Here is a 21,603-nt window from a genome sequence, read left to right as displayed (position 1 = left end):
AGAGGGAACAAAGGAACAAGAAAAATTTTGCTTAGAAACTCAGTAGACCAGAAAGAGAATAGAAAATTATCATGAAAAAAGAGCTTTTCATGTTGACTATAGCTGCTGTAAAACTGCTATCTGGTATAGGTCAAATTAGTTATAAAGAAGTGTGTAGGAAGACACAACTTTTCAGTAAATTGCATTAGAAACTAAGCAGGTGGGTAGGTCTGTGTGCTGTTATGCAAGCTGGGATTTAGCTGTCGACTTTGAAAAAGCTTAGAATGGCTAGACCTTCCAATTACTTTTTCCCGGGGTGAGTAATGCACTCTTCTAATATCCTGCCCACCCAAACTCAAAGGCTGTATCTTTCTCTTTGTTCACCCTCTGCTCTTCTGTTCAGCCATGACAAATCAGCAGAATTCCCTGAACATGACCTCTACTTCTTTGACTCTGGAATTTTGGTCAATCCTTTCTCTGTGCCTAAAATGCCTTCTCCACCCATGAGAATGAGGGAAAGTCTACTCTTCTTTTAAAAGAAGACTCAGCTCTAAGGCTACCTTGACAGGCACTTTTCTAAGTGACACCTCCATTTAGAAATAATCATTCCCTTTAAATAAGCCTTTCTCCAGAAATGTTTCTAAGCCTCAAAAGATACCTAATAAAATATAGTAGATGTTGCTATCATCTACTGTTGCTATGTGACTGTGGGGAGATTAAGATCTCTAACCTAATTTTTTTTTCTTCTGCAAAATAGGAATAATAATAACTACCTTGGAATGTTGTTGTAAACATTAAAGTCTATGCTTATAAATTAACATTTGTGATGTTAAGTTCTGGCTTCGGTCCTAGTTCATAGTAAGCATTCAATAAGTGGTAGCAACCAACAGCTTCTTCTGCCTATAATTACAGTAATTCCTTCATGTTTATCTGTATGAAGTCCAAGAAGGGCGCTGCTGGAATCTCAAATTTGTATCCGGCCCATCAGAAGCACAGGTGATAACCTGGGTTTAGGACTGGCATCTGGAGGTGGGGGGAGAGGAGTCTTACAGGACTGAGCTTATAACCTGTGGAATCCAATGCTATCTCCAGGTAAATAGAGTTATAATTGAATTGAGTTTTATGACACTCAGCTCGTATCCCAAGAATTGCTTGTTGGTATGGGAACTCCCCCACACACTAGAATTGGTATCAGAATCTATTTAGTAGGAAGCCTCATATTTTAGTAGCAGGTCAACTAAATAAATTGGTTTCTTACAATAACAGAAATAAAACAATTCTATAGTTTGTCTATTATTTTGATTCTGGAGTGTGAATATTCTTATAAAGGCAGGGGCTTGAGAAATTTAATGATCACCAGATAAATATGTAATAGAGTCTGTTTTATAATAGTAGAGTTTATTTCATAAAAGTAGAGTATATTTTATACTGTGTTGCACAAAATGCCTTTAAATATCAGTTTATGGATCATGAGATTGAAAGAGATTTGAAGACTATTTAATCTAACCCAACTTCACAGATGAACAAACTGAGACTCAGTGTGTGTTGTATTATGGGCTTGTAGGAAATATGCAGCTTGGAAGTCACAGAGCTGAGACTTAAGCCCAGGTTTCTTACCTAGCACTTATATAGAAGCCTGTTTAGATGTTCCAGTCATGCTATGAATATGACAAAACAGATAAAATGGTTTTGAGGAGGCAAAGACTAGATTTTTTTTTCAGAATTGCAATAGTAATTTTAAACAACATTTTCAGGTAATGATAGGATTTAAGCTGAATTTGAAGAGTATGAATTTGAAGAATTTGGGTAGACCAAGAAGATTACAAGGTTAATTCAATGTGAGAAATAATGAAGGATAGTGTGGAAGTAAAATAGCCAAGGCTTTGTGAGAGGCCTGTTTGTGTAACTCAGACCAATAGATGCAGAGAATGACATAAGGAAGCCAAGAAACATGTAGTCCAATTCAATCATGCAATAGTCAACAAAACTGAAAAATCTTGTCTTTTTCACTAGATCATTAACTGCATCTGAAGGAAACTGAAGAGAGGTCCTAATTACTGAAAGCAAGTTATAGGAAGATTAATCTGGCAATTGTGGGCAGAAGATTATGGAAAAGTTTCCAAGATCACCTGGGAACTCTTAAAGGTAGGTTGAAACTCCAATCAAGGTTGTAGCAGTAGAAACTCAAATATATGAGCAACATTACAAAAGATACATCAGAAAACCATAGTTGGCTGGTGAATTTGAAAAAGGGGAGAGACAGAAATAAAATGATAGTTCATGTTAATATTTTAAGTTCCAGAGACCTGACACATGTTTTCCACAGGCTAAACAGGGAGGAAGGTCAAGTAGGTATGAGATATGATAGGCTCAGTTTCAGACTTACTTACTTTGGGTTGAATTTGGGATAATTCAGTACACGGGCTCATGAGCCTGAGGGGGAGATAGGAGTAGGAGACATAGACCGAGATGTTATGCACAAAAAGGTGAGGGCTGAATCTACATAAGGAGTAAACCCTTGGAAAAGAAAATGGGAAGAAAAAAGTACAGGGGGCCAAGAAGATTCCTGACCAATGACAAGAGCTGGTTGCAGAAGAAAGAAAGGAAACCAAAGAAGACATGAAGTGGAGTATTTGGAAAAAACAAACAAACAAAAAAAACCCAAAAAACAAAAAGCAAAGAACTGAAAATACTATAGTGTTTATCTTGGGAGAACTCTATATCCTAAATGTAGTTGGAAAGGCTGTCCTCTATGTCTATGTTTATCAAGTTCAAAATACTAGTTTCTATGTCAGTATGTATATCTGGCTGAATATTTAAATCTTGTATGAAAATTAGAGAAAGCTCAGTAAAGAATGTTGAAAGAAGAATTTCACATTAGACTAATTCATCTTCAGAAACACAACAGTGAGTTAAAACATTTCATTAAAATTTTGGTTTTTAAGTAAGTTCAGACTACTTGTTAAATATTGGAAATCAAAATTGCTATTGCTGTGAAAGCCCTCTGTTAAGAAGATTTATGACTAAGGCAAAAATTAGGTCTGTAGTCCTACACAATGGAAAAGCCTAAACTAATCTGGTTAAGTAGCTTAAATAAACTGACAAATCTGGACACCAATATCATCAGAGGAATTGCATATAATCTGGAAAGGAAGGGCAGCCAACGTGAGAAGTCATTCAAATGCAAAAGCTGAGACTCATCAATGTTGCTTGCAAACACTTACTGATTCAATGAATGATGATCTCTAAACCAGAATGAATTACACGCTATAAATGCTGAAGCAAGTTAACCTACACCTGTTCTTCTTGATTAGGATCAAAGGTGTTTGTGTGAATTTTTCTTTTCAAAGAAATAATGCTCATTAGTTCATTAGTTCAGAATGAAAGTGAGTCATGACCAACTAAGTGGATAACCTTGGGAAGTTCCCTTTTCCTTAATTTATGTCTTTGTAAAATGAGGGGATGGAACTGGGTGATCTAAAGTCCCTATTCTCTTATTAAAAAGTAGTTTCCAAATTATTAAACTAGGGTTAAAACATGTTTCTTATCAAACCCTCTGCAACCTGACTTTGCACATAGTTGTAATATAGACATGGATATAGGTATGGGATATATAGTATGATCTAGGGAAAACAGTGAATTTAATCATCTGATTGAAAGGAAATAGATTTTCTAGAATAAATTTGTGGAAGCCCTAAAGACAAATATAGATACGCGTCATGTGGAAAATAAATACAAACTTTATGAAACATAGGAAGGCAAAAGTTCTGCTTCTAAGGCAGGAAAGCTTTTAGGAGGTGGGGAAAAAAGATTAGCTGGTTGTTTAGCTCAAAGACAGTAGTGTATGTGGAATTATTATACAGAAATATGAATGCCACGTAGGGATGATAAAGGTTTTTGAAGCAATCGTGAAACAACTACTCAAAAGTGGGTCTTCCGTTCATGTTGTTCGGTTAGCAACTCTACACCTCAGCAATTACCCAAATGGCAATACATCCCCCAGCCCGCAGCCCAGGCTGCCAGGAAGGCACAGCCATAGGGTTTCTCTTTTAGGGAGCCAAAAAAGTTATTTCTGAGCACATTCTCTGACTATCATCCAATAAAATTAGACATTACTCATGAAAGTTTCTAGAAATCCAATATTAACAAGTGAATGGAAGAGGAAATCAAGATATGCTTTAAACTGCAGTCATTCCAGGGGTGCCTGGGTGGCTCACTTGGTTAAACATCTAACTTCAGCTCAGGTCATGATCTCGCGGTCCGTGAGTTTGAGCCCCGTGTTGGGCTCTGTGCTGACAGCTCAGAGCCTGGAGCCTGTTTCAGATTCTGTGTCTCCCTCTCTCTGACCCTCCCCCATTCATACTCTGTATCTCTCTGTCTCAAAAATAAATAAACATTAAAAAAATTATTTTTTTAAATAAACTGCAGTCATTCCTTAACACATATATGGAGATTGTTCTTGTAAAAGAGTGTGAAAACTTAGGAACAATTAAAGAGTAAGAATTAAAACAAAATGTGATTAGATTGCCAACATTTCTAAAAACATTCATAATAGCCAGGGTTGGCAACATGTAGAGAAATGGGTGCTGCCATATAGTCTTGATAAGACTTTAAACTGGCAAGTCCCATTCACCGGGGCAGTTTGGCAGTGACTTACAAACTGAAAATGCACATACACTTTAATGGAACAGTTCTACTCCTGAGAGTCTCTCTTCCTGAAACACACACAGAGCCTAAATATAGATGCACAATAATGTTTATTGCTTTACTATGCCTAAAGTTGGGAAACAAATCATAAAACACATTTGTATGTCTACATTTTACAATCCTATGAAAAGGTCATTAAAATGGATGAGATGGGGTGCCAGGCTGGCTCAGATGGTAGAGCATGTGACTCTTGATCTCAGAGTTGCGAGTTCAAGTCCCACACTGGGTGTAGAGATTACTTAAAAATAAAATCTTAAAGAAAATGAATGAGGTGGATCTACATGGACTGATATAAAAATATATTATTCTATATTCTTAAGTGAAAAATCAAGTTTCAAAAATTATTATACTATGACCTCCCTGGTTGCAACCCATCCTCTAATATGTATTTACCTGTACTATATAAATTAGCAAGACCATAGAGTAATGTATACATTAAGTTGTAATAGTAGTTATCTGCGGTGAGTGTCTTAGAGATTTAATGGGGGAATGTACCTTTCATTATTATAAAATTTTATAGGAACAGCCTGCAATTTGAGAATATTAATTTCAAATAATAGAATAATTAACATGAATCTAATGGGCAAAGAGGTAATGCTCCTCTTTGGGGACTTTTATATTACATATGAATCCTTAACACTAAACATTACATAAATGTTAATCTACACTGGCTATTGTTGCAAGTGATACCTTTAAGTCGCTTAAAGAAATGAAATGGAAAGCTTGTTCTATTCTATAAAACAACTTAAAATTTAAAAAAATATTAAAAATATGTAAATACTAAAGAATATTAATCGTCACTAATAATCAATGACATGAAAACAATAATATGGCATCATATTAGCAGAGCTAAAAACAGATAATAATTAAGATTTGTGAGAGTTTGATCAAGCTACTTTTATATATTGCTGGTGGTAACAATTTTTTCTCATGGCATTATAATCTCTTTCATACATATCTACAGCTACGTAAAAGCTGAAAATAAATATTTTAGAATATTAAAAATGCTAACATCCAAATAATAATAACTTTCTTCACTGAATTTTAAATACATTCTAGCTGTTGTAATTATTTATTTTACTTCTGTAGTGAGATAAATATAAAGAAATTTGTGAAAATAGTATTTATTTTTTTAAGTTTTTTTTCAATGTTTATTTATTTTTGAGAGAGAGACAGAGTGTGAATGGGGGAGGGGTAGAGAGAGAGGAAGACACGGAATCTGAAGCAGGCTCCAGGCTCTGAGCTGTCAGCTGAGTCTGATGCAGGGCTCAAACTCATGAACCATGAGCTCATGGCCTGAGCCCAAGTCCGACACTTAGCCGGCTGAGCCACCCAGGTGCGCCTGAAAATAGTACTGAAAGACTTCAGTTTATTCATTAGAATATCAAAGGTATTCTGACTTGTGTCATTTTTTTTTTTTTTTTTTAGTGAACTCTTCTACATTAGCCACTTCTGTATGAAGGGGCCTTTTTCCCTCACTTCTCCAAAAATTGAGCTAACATTCAGTTCATGTATAAGGAATTGTGTAAGACAGATACCACATGACGGCTGGCAGTTTGGCTGGATCCTGGCAGCTGCCTATACAGCCTCTGACCAGTACCTGGAGCTTAGCAGGGCTGAATCACCAGTCTCTTTCCCACTTTGAAATTTTTGATATTAATTATTCTCTACCGCCTTTAACCGTAATAATTCTTCTAACAGATGCAGGTTTATTTATATGATAGGGCTTAAAAATGAGATGAGAAGGCAAAGGTCTATATTGATTTCACTTTGAGCCTACTTCTTTTCCTTTGAAACTACGTCATTGGGGAAAAAATAAAACAGTCAATGCTCTATGGTATCAAGGTATTTATCTGTGCAACAATAGATGCATAAGCATATTTTACCTGAATCATTCATTCATCTCTCTCTCTCTCTCTCTCTCTCTCTCTCTCTCACACACACACACACACACACACACACACACACACACACACGCACACATGCACACACATACACCCCTCTGGCATAGCATCAAAGGCTTATAGAATGACAGAGCCAAAAGAAATTTGGATCCTGTCATCTAGCAGTTTTAAAACCACGATCCTTGGAGCTCTTAGGTTCTGTGTAGCTTCTCAAGGAAATCTAGGAAGGTGGGAGGGTGTTCAGAGAGTACACAATTGAGCTACTTTAGCTCTGGTTTAAATAAAACCTCTACTTCACTTTCACATCTCACACAGCCTGAGTGTAGCTACTTTAAAAGTACTTCAACCACTGACCAGGTCCATTTTACTCATTTAATAGGTTAGGAAACTAGTGTCCTAGAAAGTTCAGTTACTTAACCAAGGTTCTAAAGCTATGGCAGAGACAGGTCAAGGTATTTAGATTTTTAATTCCAAATGGAAATTGGAAAGCTGATGACAGTGGAAATTCTCTGTAATTCTGGTTTTTCCATGGGGTTGCTATAGCTTATGAAACTCACATTATGAAGAGGCAATTAAGAAAATGAAGAGGTAACCAGGCAACAGCAGTGCCATTTTCTTAGTAATGTGAGTGATATTATGCAGGGATAGGTTACTTCTGCTTCAGCTGAGCTGGTGCATATATGGGACAACACAGGTTGAGCATCTGCTGGGAATTAGCATAGACTTTTTTCTACACACCTGTTCTGCAGAAGAATATCTATAATGAAAGCTCCAGCAGCTTGCTCCTATATGACTGCCAAAATCTGAATAAGTAATACCCCCTGGCCACATCATAACATAAGGCAGAGTTGGATCCATGACAAAGCTCTAAAAAAAAAGTGAGGTTTGGTTGGAAAATTTTGTGTGTGCGTGTGTGTGTGTGTGTGTGTGTATGTATATATGTATGTATGTATATGTAGAAGTAAATGGAATTTTGTGTATCATTCCTCTCCCGTGGGCTTTGGTTTCCTAATCTGTAATGAGGGGAAGGAAACTGATCTTTAAAATAGTTTTCAATGCTTATGTTAGTTGAAGTGGGTGCTTTTTGTTTTTAAAATCAGATTCACTGTCAAGAGGGAAAAAAAACAAAAGGAGGAAAAACATTAGCAATTGTCTAAGAGACATTTTATCAGGCATTTGTATTATGTTTTAAAATACCATCTCAGACAAGCTATAACATGAAAATGTATATTATTTAAAAACATGCCTTTTTGTTAACTTTTTTTAATGTTTATTTTTTAAAAAAATTTTTTTTCAACGTTTTTTTTTTTATATTTATTTTTGGGACAGAGAGAGACAGAGCATGAACGGGGGAGGGGCAGAGAGAGAGGGAGACACAGAATCGGAAACAGGCTCCAGGCTCTGAGCCATCAGCCCAGAGCCCAACGCGGGGCTCGAACTCCCAAACCGCGAGATCGTGACCTGGCTGAAGTCGGACGCTTAACCGACTGCGCCACCCAGGCGCCCCAATGTTTATTTATTTTTGAGACAAAGAGAGACAGAGCACGAGCGGAGGAGGGGCAGAGAGTGAGGGAGACACAGAATCTGAAGGAGGCTCCGGGCTCTGAGCTGTCAGCAAAGAGTCCAACGTGGGGCTTGAACCACAAACTGTGAGATCATGACCTGAACTGAAGTCATGACCTCAACCAACTGAACCACCCAGGCACCGCAAAAATACGCTTTTGAATAGAATAAGAAAGATACAAAATAATTATTTTTAAATGGGAGGTGTGTGTGTGTCCAAGGCATAATAATTGCACATGTACACCTGAAGTTAAACCACAATTAGAAGAAAAAATGTGCCAACAGGTAGACTTATCACTCTCAAATTTATATTCATAACCTTAAGTGGGTCCTTTATGATGACCAGCAGTCAATATCTTTCCCTGGTCATCTTGTTTTCCTACTCACCTAGAAGACTATTTTATATTTTATTCCCTTATTTCAAATTCTGTCTTCTAACACCCACCTCCTCCCCACTCTACACTCTCAGCTGATAATTTTGCTTCCTATTTCACTGAGATTGAAGCAATCTATAGAAAACTTCCACAGCTTCCACCCACATACTGGCATCTGTACCCATATATCCTGACTTCCTGCCTGATACTCTACATAAACTAACTGCATTCCCAGCTAAACCCATCTCCTCTGCTTATTCACCTACTCCAGCCCAATAATTCCCTCATGCTTTTGAATAGAAAGATTCCTTACAGAATCAAGTCCAAACTTCCATCACCATGAAAGCATTAATCCCTAAAAAATTGGAAAGAAGAAAGAAAAAAAAGCAACCTCTTTTGGCTCCAGTTCTCCTGATGTCTTTTTTTCTCAATTTATTTGTTTCCTTTTGCTCCAAAATTCCACAAAAGTACAGTCAATAGTCACATTACTAATTGCTCTTCTTAAATCTTCCACAAGTTTTGTGGTTTTCTTTGTTCATTTGTTTTGCCCCATACATCCACTAAGACTTGTAATAGGGTCACTGATGGTCTCTTTACTGCCAAAGTCAAAAGTCAGTCCTAATCTTCATCTTATTGGCTGCATTAGGGACATTTGACATAATTGCTTATGTTTTCTTCCTTGATACACTATCCTCACTTGGCTTCCAAGGTGTTACAGTTCCTTCGCTCTTCGCCAACTCTCTAGATAGATGCTCCCTCTTAGTTTCTGTTGTATGTTCCTCTCATCCTTTGACCTTTTAACTTTGGAAAGGTCTATGACTCAGGCTTTGGACCCTTCCCTTCTTTATTCTCTATCCTTGGTGATCTAACCTGTCTTATAATTTTAAATATTATCTATATGCTCATACCTCGTAAATGCATATCTCCCATCCAGATATCTCTCCCTAACTCCAGGCATTTATATCACATCTGTCTTTACATTTCTATTAGGTCTGAAAGAATTGTGTCCAAACTCAACATTCTTATGAATCTTCTGATATTCGTTCCCAGACCCAACTCAACCATAGTTTTCCCATCTCAATCGATGGGGGAAATCTTAGAGACCAAAATCTTGATACTTTTCTTTCATAACCCTCATTAAATCCACTTTCTAAGTACCTGTATATCCAGAACCTATCCATATCTTCTCACCCTCTCCACTGCTGCGAGTTTCTTAAGTGGTGTCTCTACTGCCCACCATGAACGTAGGTTTGGGATTGAGAGTGAAGACACATGAGGCAGATGAATTAAAAATGAAATGACTCTTTTGCTTGAAACCCTTCATTCAGTGAATTACCATTTCACTAAGTGTAAAAATTCAAGTCCTTATAATTATTAGATGATAACCAGCCCTAGAATGCCTGAAATAATCTTGCTTGCCATTGCAGATATAAAAAACATCTGTTTCAGGGAGTAGCTTTTTCACATCCCTTTTTAAATGCATCTTTAAGAGTTTAAAAACTTAAGAGTTCATCACTGCACAAATGCTTACAGGATAAACACCTGATTATCCTTGTAAGGGAATTATGGGGCATACATAACTTGATTATGAGTTTGTGGTATATGTCTCTACTTTAAGTACCCTGCACTCTTAAAAATGCTGCTTTCATTTCACTTTTTTCTCAGTACTGATAATTCTTTTGGTTTCCTCCTGTATTAGTAGTGTCTTAATTTACTTTATTTCCTAAATTCATTGTTTGTATATAAAATTCTATAAATGTTTTGTAAATGTATTACCTGTCTGTTGGCAATACAATGCTGATAGTCTTTAAAACATCTTTTTATTGTTACCAATAGTAAATTTGAACTCTTTAAAGAAAAAAAAATCCTGGATTCAGGGCAAGAAGGAGCTGAGTACTCCTTTTCACCATTCTCTGTATCTGTTGATAATCTGCATTATAAAATTGCATATTAATAAAATAATCCCTACGTGGAGGAACTTCAGTAGAGTATACTGCTAGCTTTTCTTCTTTGGGGAAAAACCTAGTTTATCAGGGTGTTTTGTCATTTTCAAGTATGGGAAAACTTTTTTCCTTCTTCTCCATTTTGGGCTGTTCCCCTTTCTCCTGCCACAATATAAGGGGTCTGACACTATGGGAGTTGCTTCAGGTTTCCTGGCTGGGTCACCTAGTTGATGGGCAGGTCTCAGATTCAGAAGGAGAGGAAGTTGGGAAAGCTCATTTGGCCACACATCAAAGTCTCATTGCCCTAGCTTTCATCAATTATACAGCCGACCTTTTGATATCCGTCAGTCTCTAGTGCTCTATTTATCAATTGGTTCAGAATTCAGGCAATGGGAAAGAGATGCTATCTATGGAGCTCATCAAAATCCAAACATGTTCACAACAATTCAGATAGTAGTTTCTAAGCATCCCATTTTTGCAGGTATAGTCTGAGGGCAGGAGGATGTAATGGAAAGTATTGGGCTCTGGTGTCAGACAATCTTTGCTTCTAATGTCAGATGTACTACTATGTCACCCTGAGTCAGGTTATTTAACGTATCTCAGTCTCTTTTCCCTGATCTATACAATAGCATGAATAAGGACTTCCTCACTGTGGAGTTAGAAGAAAAGGTATACATGAAATGCCTAGAAGGAAACCTAGTACAAATGAATCCTCAGAATTACTGTCTTCCCCTTTATATCAATAATCAATTGAGTAAATAATTGAAATCAAGTCAGAAATAACAATATGTACCAGAAATTAGGAGAAAGTTATTTACAGAAAATAAATGGTTGAGTAGTAGAAAGAACATTTTAGGGGGAAAAAAAATGGACAGTCTTTTATTTTGAAGAGAAAGCAAAATAAATTCTCTTCTTGCAACACTGAAGTAGACTAGTGAAAAAAAAAAGGCACCAGTAAATCTGTCCAAAATTTCTATAGTAGCTGATGTGGGTGGAATAAGAGGACCCTTGATTCATCCAGCCCACTGCCTGTGTTCTGAATAATTACAATTTTTTATGGCTTCTGCAAGATGTTGTTGATCATTTTATGACAACAAACCCATGAGTATCTGTCTGTGTTAGAACAGTGACACTCACTGGTTATTTCTGATATTGACAGAAATACTTACTACTGAAAACCAGTTCTTTATAAAGCAAAATTTAAAATTATCCTCATAGATGTCAACAAGGTAACAAAAGGATATGCAAAGGTATCTATAGGTATCAAAAGGGAATGCTGAAATACTAGGAGGTACAAAGAAATTACACATATACACATGTGGAATAGTTCAGGCAACCGGGGATATAAGCACATAAGCAGCCAGTGAGTACTATCTTTACATTACAGGAAATAATTCATCAATTAACCCTGAAAGCATAACTTATAAGTATTTGGACCAACATAATTTTAAGAGTTATCCAATACGGAATGATATTCTTTGGTTGTGGCTCCCTGTCTCCAGAGATACCCAAATATATTTGAACAATTATTAATTGTACTAATCCTAGAGAGGATTCGTGAGTAACAGGAATTCTGGATGATCTTTAAAAACATTCTAGCTTCCAGGTCCTGACATTCAGTGCAAACCCAAATTTACATGACTTATAAACTAATAATGTTGTTCACAGTAAAATCTGGCTCCATCGCTCATATGTAAATTATGCAAACCTTTTTTAATCCTTTAGGCCTTATTAGCTTTGGAATAGGAGGGCTTGCCGAATCAGTGCCTTTGTTATTATTCATCAGTGATAATAACTCACTGCAGTGAAATATAATAGAAGCATCTATGACTTTTTTAAAGTTTATTTGTTTACTTATTTTTAGTGATCTTTACACCGGACATGGGGCTCAAATTCATGACCCTGAGATCAAGAGTCACACGCTTTTCTGACTAAGCCAGTCAGGCACCCACATCTACAACTTTTTTATTTGTGGGATGATTTTCTGCCACTAACACAAAAACAGCAAGAATGATTGACCCTTTCTCTTCTCCTAACCCTTAACCCCAGTAAACACTTCAAGTCTCATAGAAAATTAATCTCTGGTTTAAGGAGGAATGCAATCCGTGTGCGTAACTGGCAGGACTCTACCTTGAGAGCATATTAAAATTTTTCTCTCCCTTTCAGACTAGTAAAAACAAAACAACACACAAAAACATAATTTGAATTTCAATGATTTAAATATGTTGCTTAATATTCCTCACTCCCCAAAGCATTAAGGCGAAGGTCAATTAATCTAAGGCCAGGACCAGCCCTGGCACGTCATGTGGACATTTTCTCATTTCTTATTTTAGAGATGTTTACATTCAGGGACTTATAAAGAAACTGCTTACTTGCCTAAGGCAGTTTCAATAAACTCATTCATGTAATGAGAGTTTATTTTCCTTAGGTACTAAGAACATTTTTACATATAAATCATTGCACAAAAGAGCAGTTATCAATATAAGGACGACAACAAAAACCCAACCTTGCTACCCACCATCACATTATTACAGAGAATATTAAACTAATTCATTTTCTTTTCTTTATTAAACACACACGTTTAGACAAGGAACAGCATTAGTGGTACTATTTAAGTAGCTGTTTTCACCATCTGTTTTCCAGTTAGCATTGAAGTATGCTTATCCCAAGAGAATGTACAGGTTAGTACATAAAAACAGAATGATGTAGAGAGTCAGCTCTGTAGTGTAAGAGTTCTACAGATTGAGGGGGAGGAGAAAAAAAATCCCAGGACGAACATAGTGGAAGCATAGGTGAAGGTAGGAACAGGGAGAAATTTGGCTCAAAGTGCCCCTTGGGCACTGTTTTGTCAGACTCATTTCCAAACAATAACATCTGTAAGAACGAAACCCACAGATATGCTAAAGGTAGTTTTGAAAATTTCAATCTGATCTAATATCTGATGGAAATACGAGTTGATGATCTATTTTACGTCTAGACTTTGTATAGAATTACATATCTTTTACATGACCTTTTAAAGAAATATTGATAACTTTTTTTGCTATATATACCTTTAAGTGTGATGAAATACATTTAATGCCTTTTACTAGTCTTACTATCTCTATTAATTTCTTGGCTCAAAAGAGTTTTATTGTTGCTAAGGGAAAAACAAAGGCTTTATCACAAGGGGGTTATAAAAAAATGTGTTAGAGAAATGACAGAAGTAACAGGCTGTCAATTGGTGACATCTACATCCGTTGCCTCAGATATATTTCTGCCTCTTAAAGATATGCAAAAAAAAAAAAAAGAAAAAAAGAAGAAGAAGAAAAAGAAGAAGAAGAAGAGGAAGAAAAGAAAAATAAAAGTATGAGTTATTTTTCAGTTTTTAAAAGTTTCAGAGAGAATTATAAATCAAAGTGTAAGTCATAGTCATTCTTTTTCAGGAAGGGGCAAAGGCATTGTGTAGGTGGTGAAATCAGAGAACAGGGTCTAAATTTTGGTTCTCAGTTTTGTTGTGTGACTCTGGGAAAGCTGCTTACTCTACTGAGCCTTCTGTTTCCCCACTTGGAGAGAGGTAATGATAATTACAATAACAAGAATAATAACTAGAAGTGTGATTTTTTTTTCTTTTTTCTTTTTTTTTTTTTGAGAGAGAGAGAGAAAGAGAGAGCAGGGGGGTGGCAGAGGAAGAGAGAGAAGAGAGAGAGAGAATCTTGAACAGCCTCCATGCTCAGCATGGAGCCAGCCAAGGGACTCAATCCCATGACCCCTGGGATCATGACTTGAGCAGAAATCAAGAGGCAGCTGCTTAACCAAATGAGCCACGCAGGTGCCCGTAAAATAGTACTTTCACTGAGAATTCAGTGAGATCATGTTATATAAAGTCTCTGACTCCCAAGAAAAGATTATAAACCATAATTACCAAAACTGTGGACAGCAGTCCTTTAAAAACATTTTATTTGCACAGAGCCCACATTCCACTCCTGTTCTTTCAATTTCTACATCCCCTTTACATCCCCCAACTCTCCAAAATGTGCCATCTTCCTGTGGTCTCCAACAAACACACAGGGACTCTCACACTGAATTGCAATCACAAATGTTGGCAACATAAAGTAGCAAGAATATTTAAATCCCAGCATAATAATCTTTAAATTCTATCTGAATATATTCCTATAAAACAGCCTCTAGCCACCCACACTGGATTTCTTCTATTACAAAGCAAAAGAGTGAAAAACAAGAACAACAGAAACAAACAAACAAAAATAAAGAAATGGAATCCTTGGATCTGCTCTAGACCGAAGCTGGTTCTACCAAAAGCAAAAACAACAACCCCCCATTCCCCCCAAAATCCAGAAACCACAGAGACGTAGATATCATAGTTTCCTAGCAATGTAAAACCTGGATCCATTTACTGGGAATAACAGTTGAGCCAGGTAGTGGGGGGAAAAAATCACTCAGGATAAACAAAATGGACATTCAAATGACGGGATGACAGGATGAGTTTCAGAACAGTATCTCAGAGTAGTCTCATCAGTCACTTTAGTTTTCCAATTTAAAGGTTAGGTATTATCTTGAATTGCTGCAAACCAATCATGTTTCACGTCCTGGATTGTAGGAGACAACCCCACTTTCCCTGAGCACTATGCTCCTCACTCCTGAAGAAAAATGTCTTGTGAGCAAGTACGAAAGGGAGAATGCTCTTGAATGGGCAGCTAATAGTTTCTGCCCTACCTAACTACCAGCAGTTTCTGCCCTAACCAATGAACTTGAACCACAGAAGGCATTATTTAAAATCTTCTTGAAAATGCATTTATTTTTTAAGATAAGAGATATAATCTAACGTGTAACATTTGAAGCAATACATTCCTCTCTGGTGAAAACCCATTTTGATAAAATTCAGAACAAACTTTCACCTGCTTTGTCATCCTTATGTAAAGAAGATATATGCTACTAAATTTATAGTCTTTGTAACATTTTTAAAATGTTTTGAACTGAATAGCTAGCAAAAAGTCATGCAAGAATTCAAAAGTAACTCACTCTTGGAATCCACAGCTCCATTTCATAATATGGGTTAATGGGGATACGTTTGTTCATTGACACAAATAAAGAAGTGTTGTGTGGTGATATAAGGGCTGTGGAGATGATTGACTTCATTCTTACTGTTTAAGATAATTCTTAATTTATTTTTTTCTTTCTTACAAATGTTGGTGCCAAAGGTTTTGGAATTTAATGAATATAAAATAGCTCACACTTCCAAGGTAAACTGTGTTAAGCCCTGCACTAAATTTTAAAGCAGGATTTATTTTAATTTAAGGTACATGATTGGGCTTTGGGGATTTTCTTAATCTCTTAAATTATATTCAGGACTTTTGTGTACGAGTGTATATGCATTTGTTTCTGGGGAGTTGATCCCTAATTTTCATCAAGTTTTCAAAAGGGCTGGGGACCCCTAATGATTTCAAGTTCCTGCTTTAAATTGTTTATCAGCAAAATGTTAGGAGGACACATTTCCTCTGATCACTGTAAACAAATCATACTAGACCAAACTGACCTGGAAAACACCTCTGTGTATTTATACATAGTTTTGATTTTATAAACCTGTACAATAATTCTTAAGTACAACTAGGCTTGTGAAATATGAGTAGCATCAAGGCAAGGGCAATAGACAAAGACACTCTGATTTCCAAACATCTTTGCCCATAAAATAAGTATTGTTTCCCTAGCAATTAGGGAACAGAAAGGAGCAGATTTACATTCTTGAGTTTTAAAAGAAGGCATCGTATGACTTCTAAGGCATTTGAGGTTTACCATAACTCCCCAAATCTCCATGTCACTTCACCAAAGCCATGAAGAAGGTTTTAAATCCATTGCATAGCATTCACAGACCACAGGATATGGAACACTTCTTCAGGTCCATCTATATATGTCCACCTCTTTTTCAGCCCTGTATTGTATGTGTAAGCACAACATCAGAGCATAGACTTTTGTAGAAGTCCCTAGAATCCTCAGTCAATGCTTGTGTATGTCCACCAATAGCACACAAATATTCTCAGACTCTCCCAACCTTTATAGATATTTAAACTACCTTCCTACTTAGGTTCCTGCCAGAAAAGAAGACAGTCTGAATCCTGACATCATACCACCTTGTTCTGTACATTTCTCTCTCTTCTTTCTCACATGTCACAGTAGTGAAAAGTGTGCATTTTTCTTAATATTCACCCAGGGACTTTCTTTACATAGCATTTTAAGATCTAACTACTCCTCATATGTTTCTAGGTGCTAGTTATGAGGCAAGTAAGAACTAGAGAGTAGAAAGAACAAAAATGTCAATAGACGTATTTACTTATGTGATTGAGAGCGTGCTATAGTGTGTAACATCTTAGTGCAATGGGTATTAAATTTTCAAGTTAACATACATACATGGCATGATAATACTGTGTTAATTATTCCTACAAACAGCTACTGGAAATGTGTAACAAAGGTCGACATCTTGGCAAAGGAAGACATGTCAAAGATACTAAGAAATAAACAACAGGATAACCCATGATGTTGCGAGTATCAGAACACGGTGGAACTATGCCAACAGGACACAGCATCATGCTACCTGTTTCCCATTATTATGTCCCAACACACATATTATTCATTTCCTCATTTAATTAGCCCTGATTAAGTGCTAGTCTTTGTGGAGTTTCCCAAGTTGCATAAAATTAGACTTGCCCTCACAAAGCTCATTATCATCACCATCATTAGTTAGATCCTTAGTGTCAGCTACTGTACTCACACCAATCTTGAAAATGGGTATTATAATTACCACTACTTTAAAAAAAGAGGTAACTGAGGTACAATAAGGTTGAACACTTCACAGTAACACAACAGATTAGTGACAGAATGGGATGAAAGCATGCCTTATCCTCTAGAATTCATTCTTTTAAATAACTTGGAGCTTGTCTGTGTCTACACAACATTATACTGTAAGGAAAGAAGTAATAATGACTGAAAGAGAAGTATAGATAAAGCATTTTGATGCAATTTCAGAAAAGATATTAATTTTTAGAAGAGCAAGGTAAGCAAATATTTTGTGAAGAAGATGTTTTGATTCATATCTCTAAGATAAAAAGGTCTCAACTGTGAAAGTTAAATAGAGAGGACTACATGAGAAAATTCTTTGGGGAGGGAGGTGGGTAGACAGGCATGGAAGCCAACATATAATTTCGTTTGGCTGGAGGCTAAGTCTCATCAAAGGAAAGAGAATGGAAATAACATTCTTGAGTGTGTTCCTTCATGCTAGTTACCTTGCTGTGTATTTCACATCCTGTACCTCATTTTATTTAATATTTACAAGAACTCAGTGAAGTAGGTATTATTAGAATTTTAACAAAAATAAATAATTGACAAGATGACAGAGAAAACAGATTCTGGTAAGAAGTTGAAATCAGAGCTAATTATAAACCTTGTGTTCTTTCAGAAATATCATATTTTATATCGTGAAAAAAATCCTAACGACAAATTTAAAAATGGAAATTTCAACCATATCGGGTAGGGCCTTGAATTCCAGGATGAAAAAAAAAAAAAAACGTGAGTTAGCTTTGAAGATAATCATGAGTCATCGTTGGTATTTCACAGCCATACCTTAGATTTCTCTGTATGTCAGAAATGCATGTTAGTCATTAACTGATTAAATTTGTCTGTCATGAAGAACCAAGGTCAATAAATTCTGAAATGTGATAATTGAGATTTGTTCTTTCATGCAAACTGTTAGTCCTGAGTCATAACCCCCAAGCAACAATCAGACGTATAAGAAAATCAAAATATTTTAGTGGGTACACATTCATGATGAAAAAAAAACTTGTCATCAAATTACTCATAAAAAGAGTAAAATAAAACAGGCAGTAGGATGGGTTCATGAAATGAGGCTTTAATGTCCTATTTATATAAATAAGGCTAGCTCTTTGCTTTGGTGAAGGAGGCATCCACCTCCTTGTCATTAGCCAAAACCTACCGCTAAAATGTCATTCCTTATTTATACACTTTCAGGTTTTTTTTCTGAGAAATGATCCTTTGGAATTAACCCAGTAAAAGCAATAGTTAGGAGCTCAAAGATATATTTCTAACCACACAATTATACAGAAAAAAAAATCAATGTAAGGATATACCTTAAAATATTAATGGTGATTCTGGGGTGTCTGAGTTATGGTTACTTTGGGTTGTTTTTCATGATGTATTTTTGCATTTAGAAAATTTTGTACAATGAGCACATACTGTGATTATGTTGAGAAAAAAAGGCATACAAAATGGAGGAAGTGAGAGAGAGACAGAATTGGGAGTTCAGGGAAGATGGGCTTCCACTTATTCTCTAACTCTATCCTTCTACCTTGGGCCAGCTCTGTGTATAAAAATGGGCACATGATACACCTTAAGTGTAGATCAGGACAGGAGATCCATTCCCCAGTTGCTTCCCAATCTCTCGGTGCAAAATGTCACACCATAGAACCTAAACCTAATTTGGACCTATTGGAAAGCAATATGACCTAACAGGTCATTCGTTTATTCTCAAGCTGGAATTAGCATGATTTAATGTACGATATATTATTTTTCTGCCTGGAGAAAGGCAAAATTCATTAGAGCTGTCAAGTGGGGATTGGAATGTGACTCTATTTTAGGTAATTTTTTAGAGCTCATTTCTTATTCTCGAGACCAAGAATCCATGCCTCTGCCTGATGTTTTAGCTCAGTAAATGCTTTGGATCTTTAGAGTCAACGATCATATTTCTTAAACTTTAAACTGAGAAATTCTGTCTGATAATTTTTGATTTGTGTAGCTGTGCATGTAAAAAAACCTTTCAACTTTTGAAGATCACATTAAAATTTAAGTATACATTCAATGATCACTGTAATATAAAAAATAAAATGCATTCTCAAGAAAATTAGATTTTTTTGTTTTGTTTTTTTTTTATAGCTAAACACTTATCACTCAAATACACTGGCCAATATTAATGCATCAAGTGAATGTCTTTCTGTGAGAAATACTTTGACAACTAAAATTTTATCTCACTATTTTTTTCTTAATCATTCTATCTAATTTTCCATTCCTGAGGCTATTTTTCAAAATTGTGAATTATTACTAAAGTTTGTTATTCATTGGGCCAACTATAAGCATATCTTTTTTCGATTTGTATTTCTTTCAATGCTTTGCTTCATAGCACAAGTGAAAAGCCCTAGATAAATCATTTATCTTTATTTTTTTTTTTCAACGTTTATTTATTTTTGGGACAGAGAGAGACAGAGTATGAACGGGGGAGGGGCAGAGAGAGAGGGAGACACAGAATCGGAAACAGGCTCCAGGCTCTGAGCCATCAGCCCGGAGCCTGACGCGGGGCTCGAACTCACGGACCGCGAGATCGTGACCTGCCTGGCTGAAGTCGGGCGCTTAACCGACTGCGCCACCCAGGCGCCCCTAGATAAATCATTTAAATGATAAACTTGTTTTGGGAGAATTCTTTATCTTCAGTAAAGAAAGCAGTTGATCTGTAATAAAGGCTATACATACATTTGGACAGAAATGAAATATAGTCATTTAATAAGGCTATGGAAAATTGTCACAACAAAGTTTTAATAAGCAGAACATAGCCCAGCTGAATGAGAAAAATCTGAGTCTTTAGGAGGGCTTACCAGTGAAGAAGAAGACAGAGGGGGCATTTCTGATCTAGATGGAAACCACTGGGTACAATTACTTTAGCAGTAACTTGAACATGATAAATGTATATCTTTATACATGTACACACATGAAAAAGACATGCACAGGGTTATAAATCTAGTAAAAAGGACATGACGGAGCACAGGCCTTTTTTTCTCTAACTGTATTTAATTGTTCCTCTGTATTCTATGCTGCTTCATGGTGTGTTGCTTTCCTTGTTCTATTTCCAGTGTCTATTACCAGGCCAGCATGCCAGCAACAGAGTTGGTGTTAATATGTTAGTGTGAAAATGCACCTTTATCATATTTTGGAAGCAAACGATTTCGCTTGAGTATTAGATGTGTTTGCAAATAATGTTATAATAGTTGAATTTGGCATTCCTAGAACGTATAACCTCTGAAGACTGCTGTAGCAGTGCCCTGTCCTTGCCATTTTTGTGCATGTCTTCCTGAATTTTGCTGCCAGCATCTGTGTCTCTCTGCCTGAAGGGTTCCTCTCACCATCTGTGCCTATTCTGTTCCTGTGAAAGGCAGACTAGGAGTTCTAGGGAATTAGCATCCCTGGGAACATCTCTCAACTGATGATTAATGGGTTGTAGTAGATAGATAGCCCAGGTCCTTTGCCCTTGAGGTGCCCTTGGGGTGGGTGAGGCATGTGGACTATGTCATTTCTAAATCACCTGGGATTCAGAGCAGGACCAAGCTACAGATACCCACAATGGTGACTTTATTACTTTATTTGATTTTTCTGTTTCCTATCTTACTTTTCACAGGGATCAGACACAAACTCTGGACTGAAATCTATCAGAAAGAAACACAGATTGTGTTCACTTATAATCAACTTGAGGGCTGGATATTGGGCTTAACCCACCTACTGCAGTATCCTAAGAGGCTGTTTGCAGGCAAATATATATTGCATATGAGATCCATGGCACCGTTTAATTAAATATTCTTTAATTTAGAAACACCCATGTTGACTAATTTAGTGTATCCAGTTAGAAAGAAGATATTCCCCTCTCTTCCTATCTTCTGCTTTCTGGGCCATGGTACAGCTTAAAGAGGGCAATACTGGTCTGCTTTAGATGTTTTCCTTATTGCTCTAGGCACACAAAGGCCAATGAAATTGATCTGATATTTGGAAGGAAGACAGAGACTGGGGAAAGTCTGCCAATTCATCCACTCTCTTTTGTGTTCATTATTACCCAGGCTAGAATGACAAGCTCTTAGACAGCTAGCTAACTAGATAAATAAATATAGCTAGGGGTCCTTTTCATACCCCCTCACAGAAAAGATGAGAGTTTAAGACTCTAAGTTTATGTTTTCTCCTGTAGGCACTTTCTTGGAACATTCTTTTTTTAAATAGTGAAAAAAACCCTGCTTTACTGCCTGCTGACATACAGTCCATTTGTGCCTTTCTGAACAACCACCCTCTCAAATGTCAGCAATAACAGCTGCGAAGTAA

General features: G+C 36.5%; 1 protein-coding gene and 1 long non-coding RNA gene across 2 annotated transcripts in view; one reads left to right on the top strand and one right to left on the bottom strand.

Moving 5' to 3' along the window:
• Positions 1-21,603, bottom strand: part of ANO3 (anoctamin 3) — a 424,570-nt gene that overhangs the window by 299,753 nt on the left and 103,214 nt on the right. The gene's annotated exons all lie outside the window — the stretch shown is intronic.
• Positions 4-17,592, top strand: LOC123601509. Its single transcript, XR_006714141.1, has 4 exons — positions 4-295; positions 892-975; positions 1,993-2,124; positions 16,909-17,592. It is a non-coding gene; the product is annotated as an uncharacterized LOC123601509 (long non-coding RNA).

Source organism: Leopardus geoffroyi, chromosome D1, assembly GCF_018350155.1.
Source record: "Leopardus geoffroyi isolate Oge1 chromosome D1, O.geoffroyi_Oge1_pat1.0, whole genome shotgun sequence".
NCBI classification, from domain to species: domain Eukaryota; kingdom Metazoa; phylum Chordata; class Mammalia; order Carnivora; family Felidae; genus Leopardus; species Leopardus geoffroyi.
This window is presented reverse-complemented; position numbering and strand designations above follow the sequence as displayed.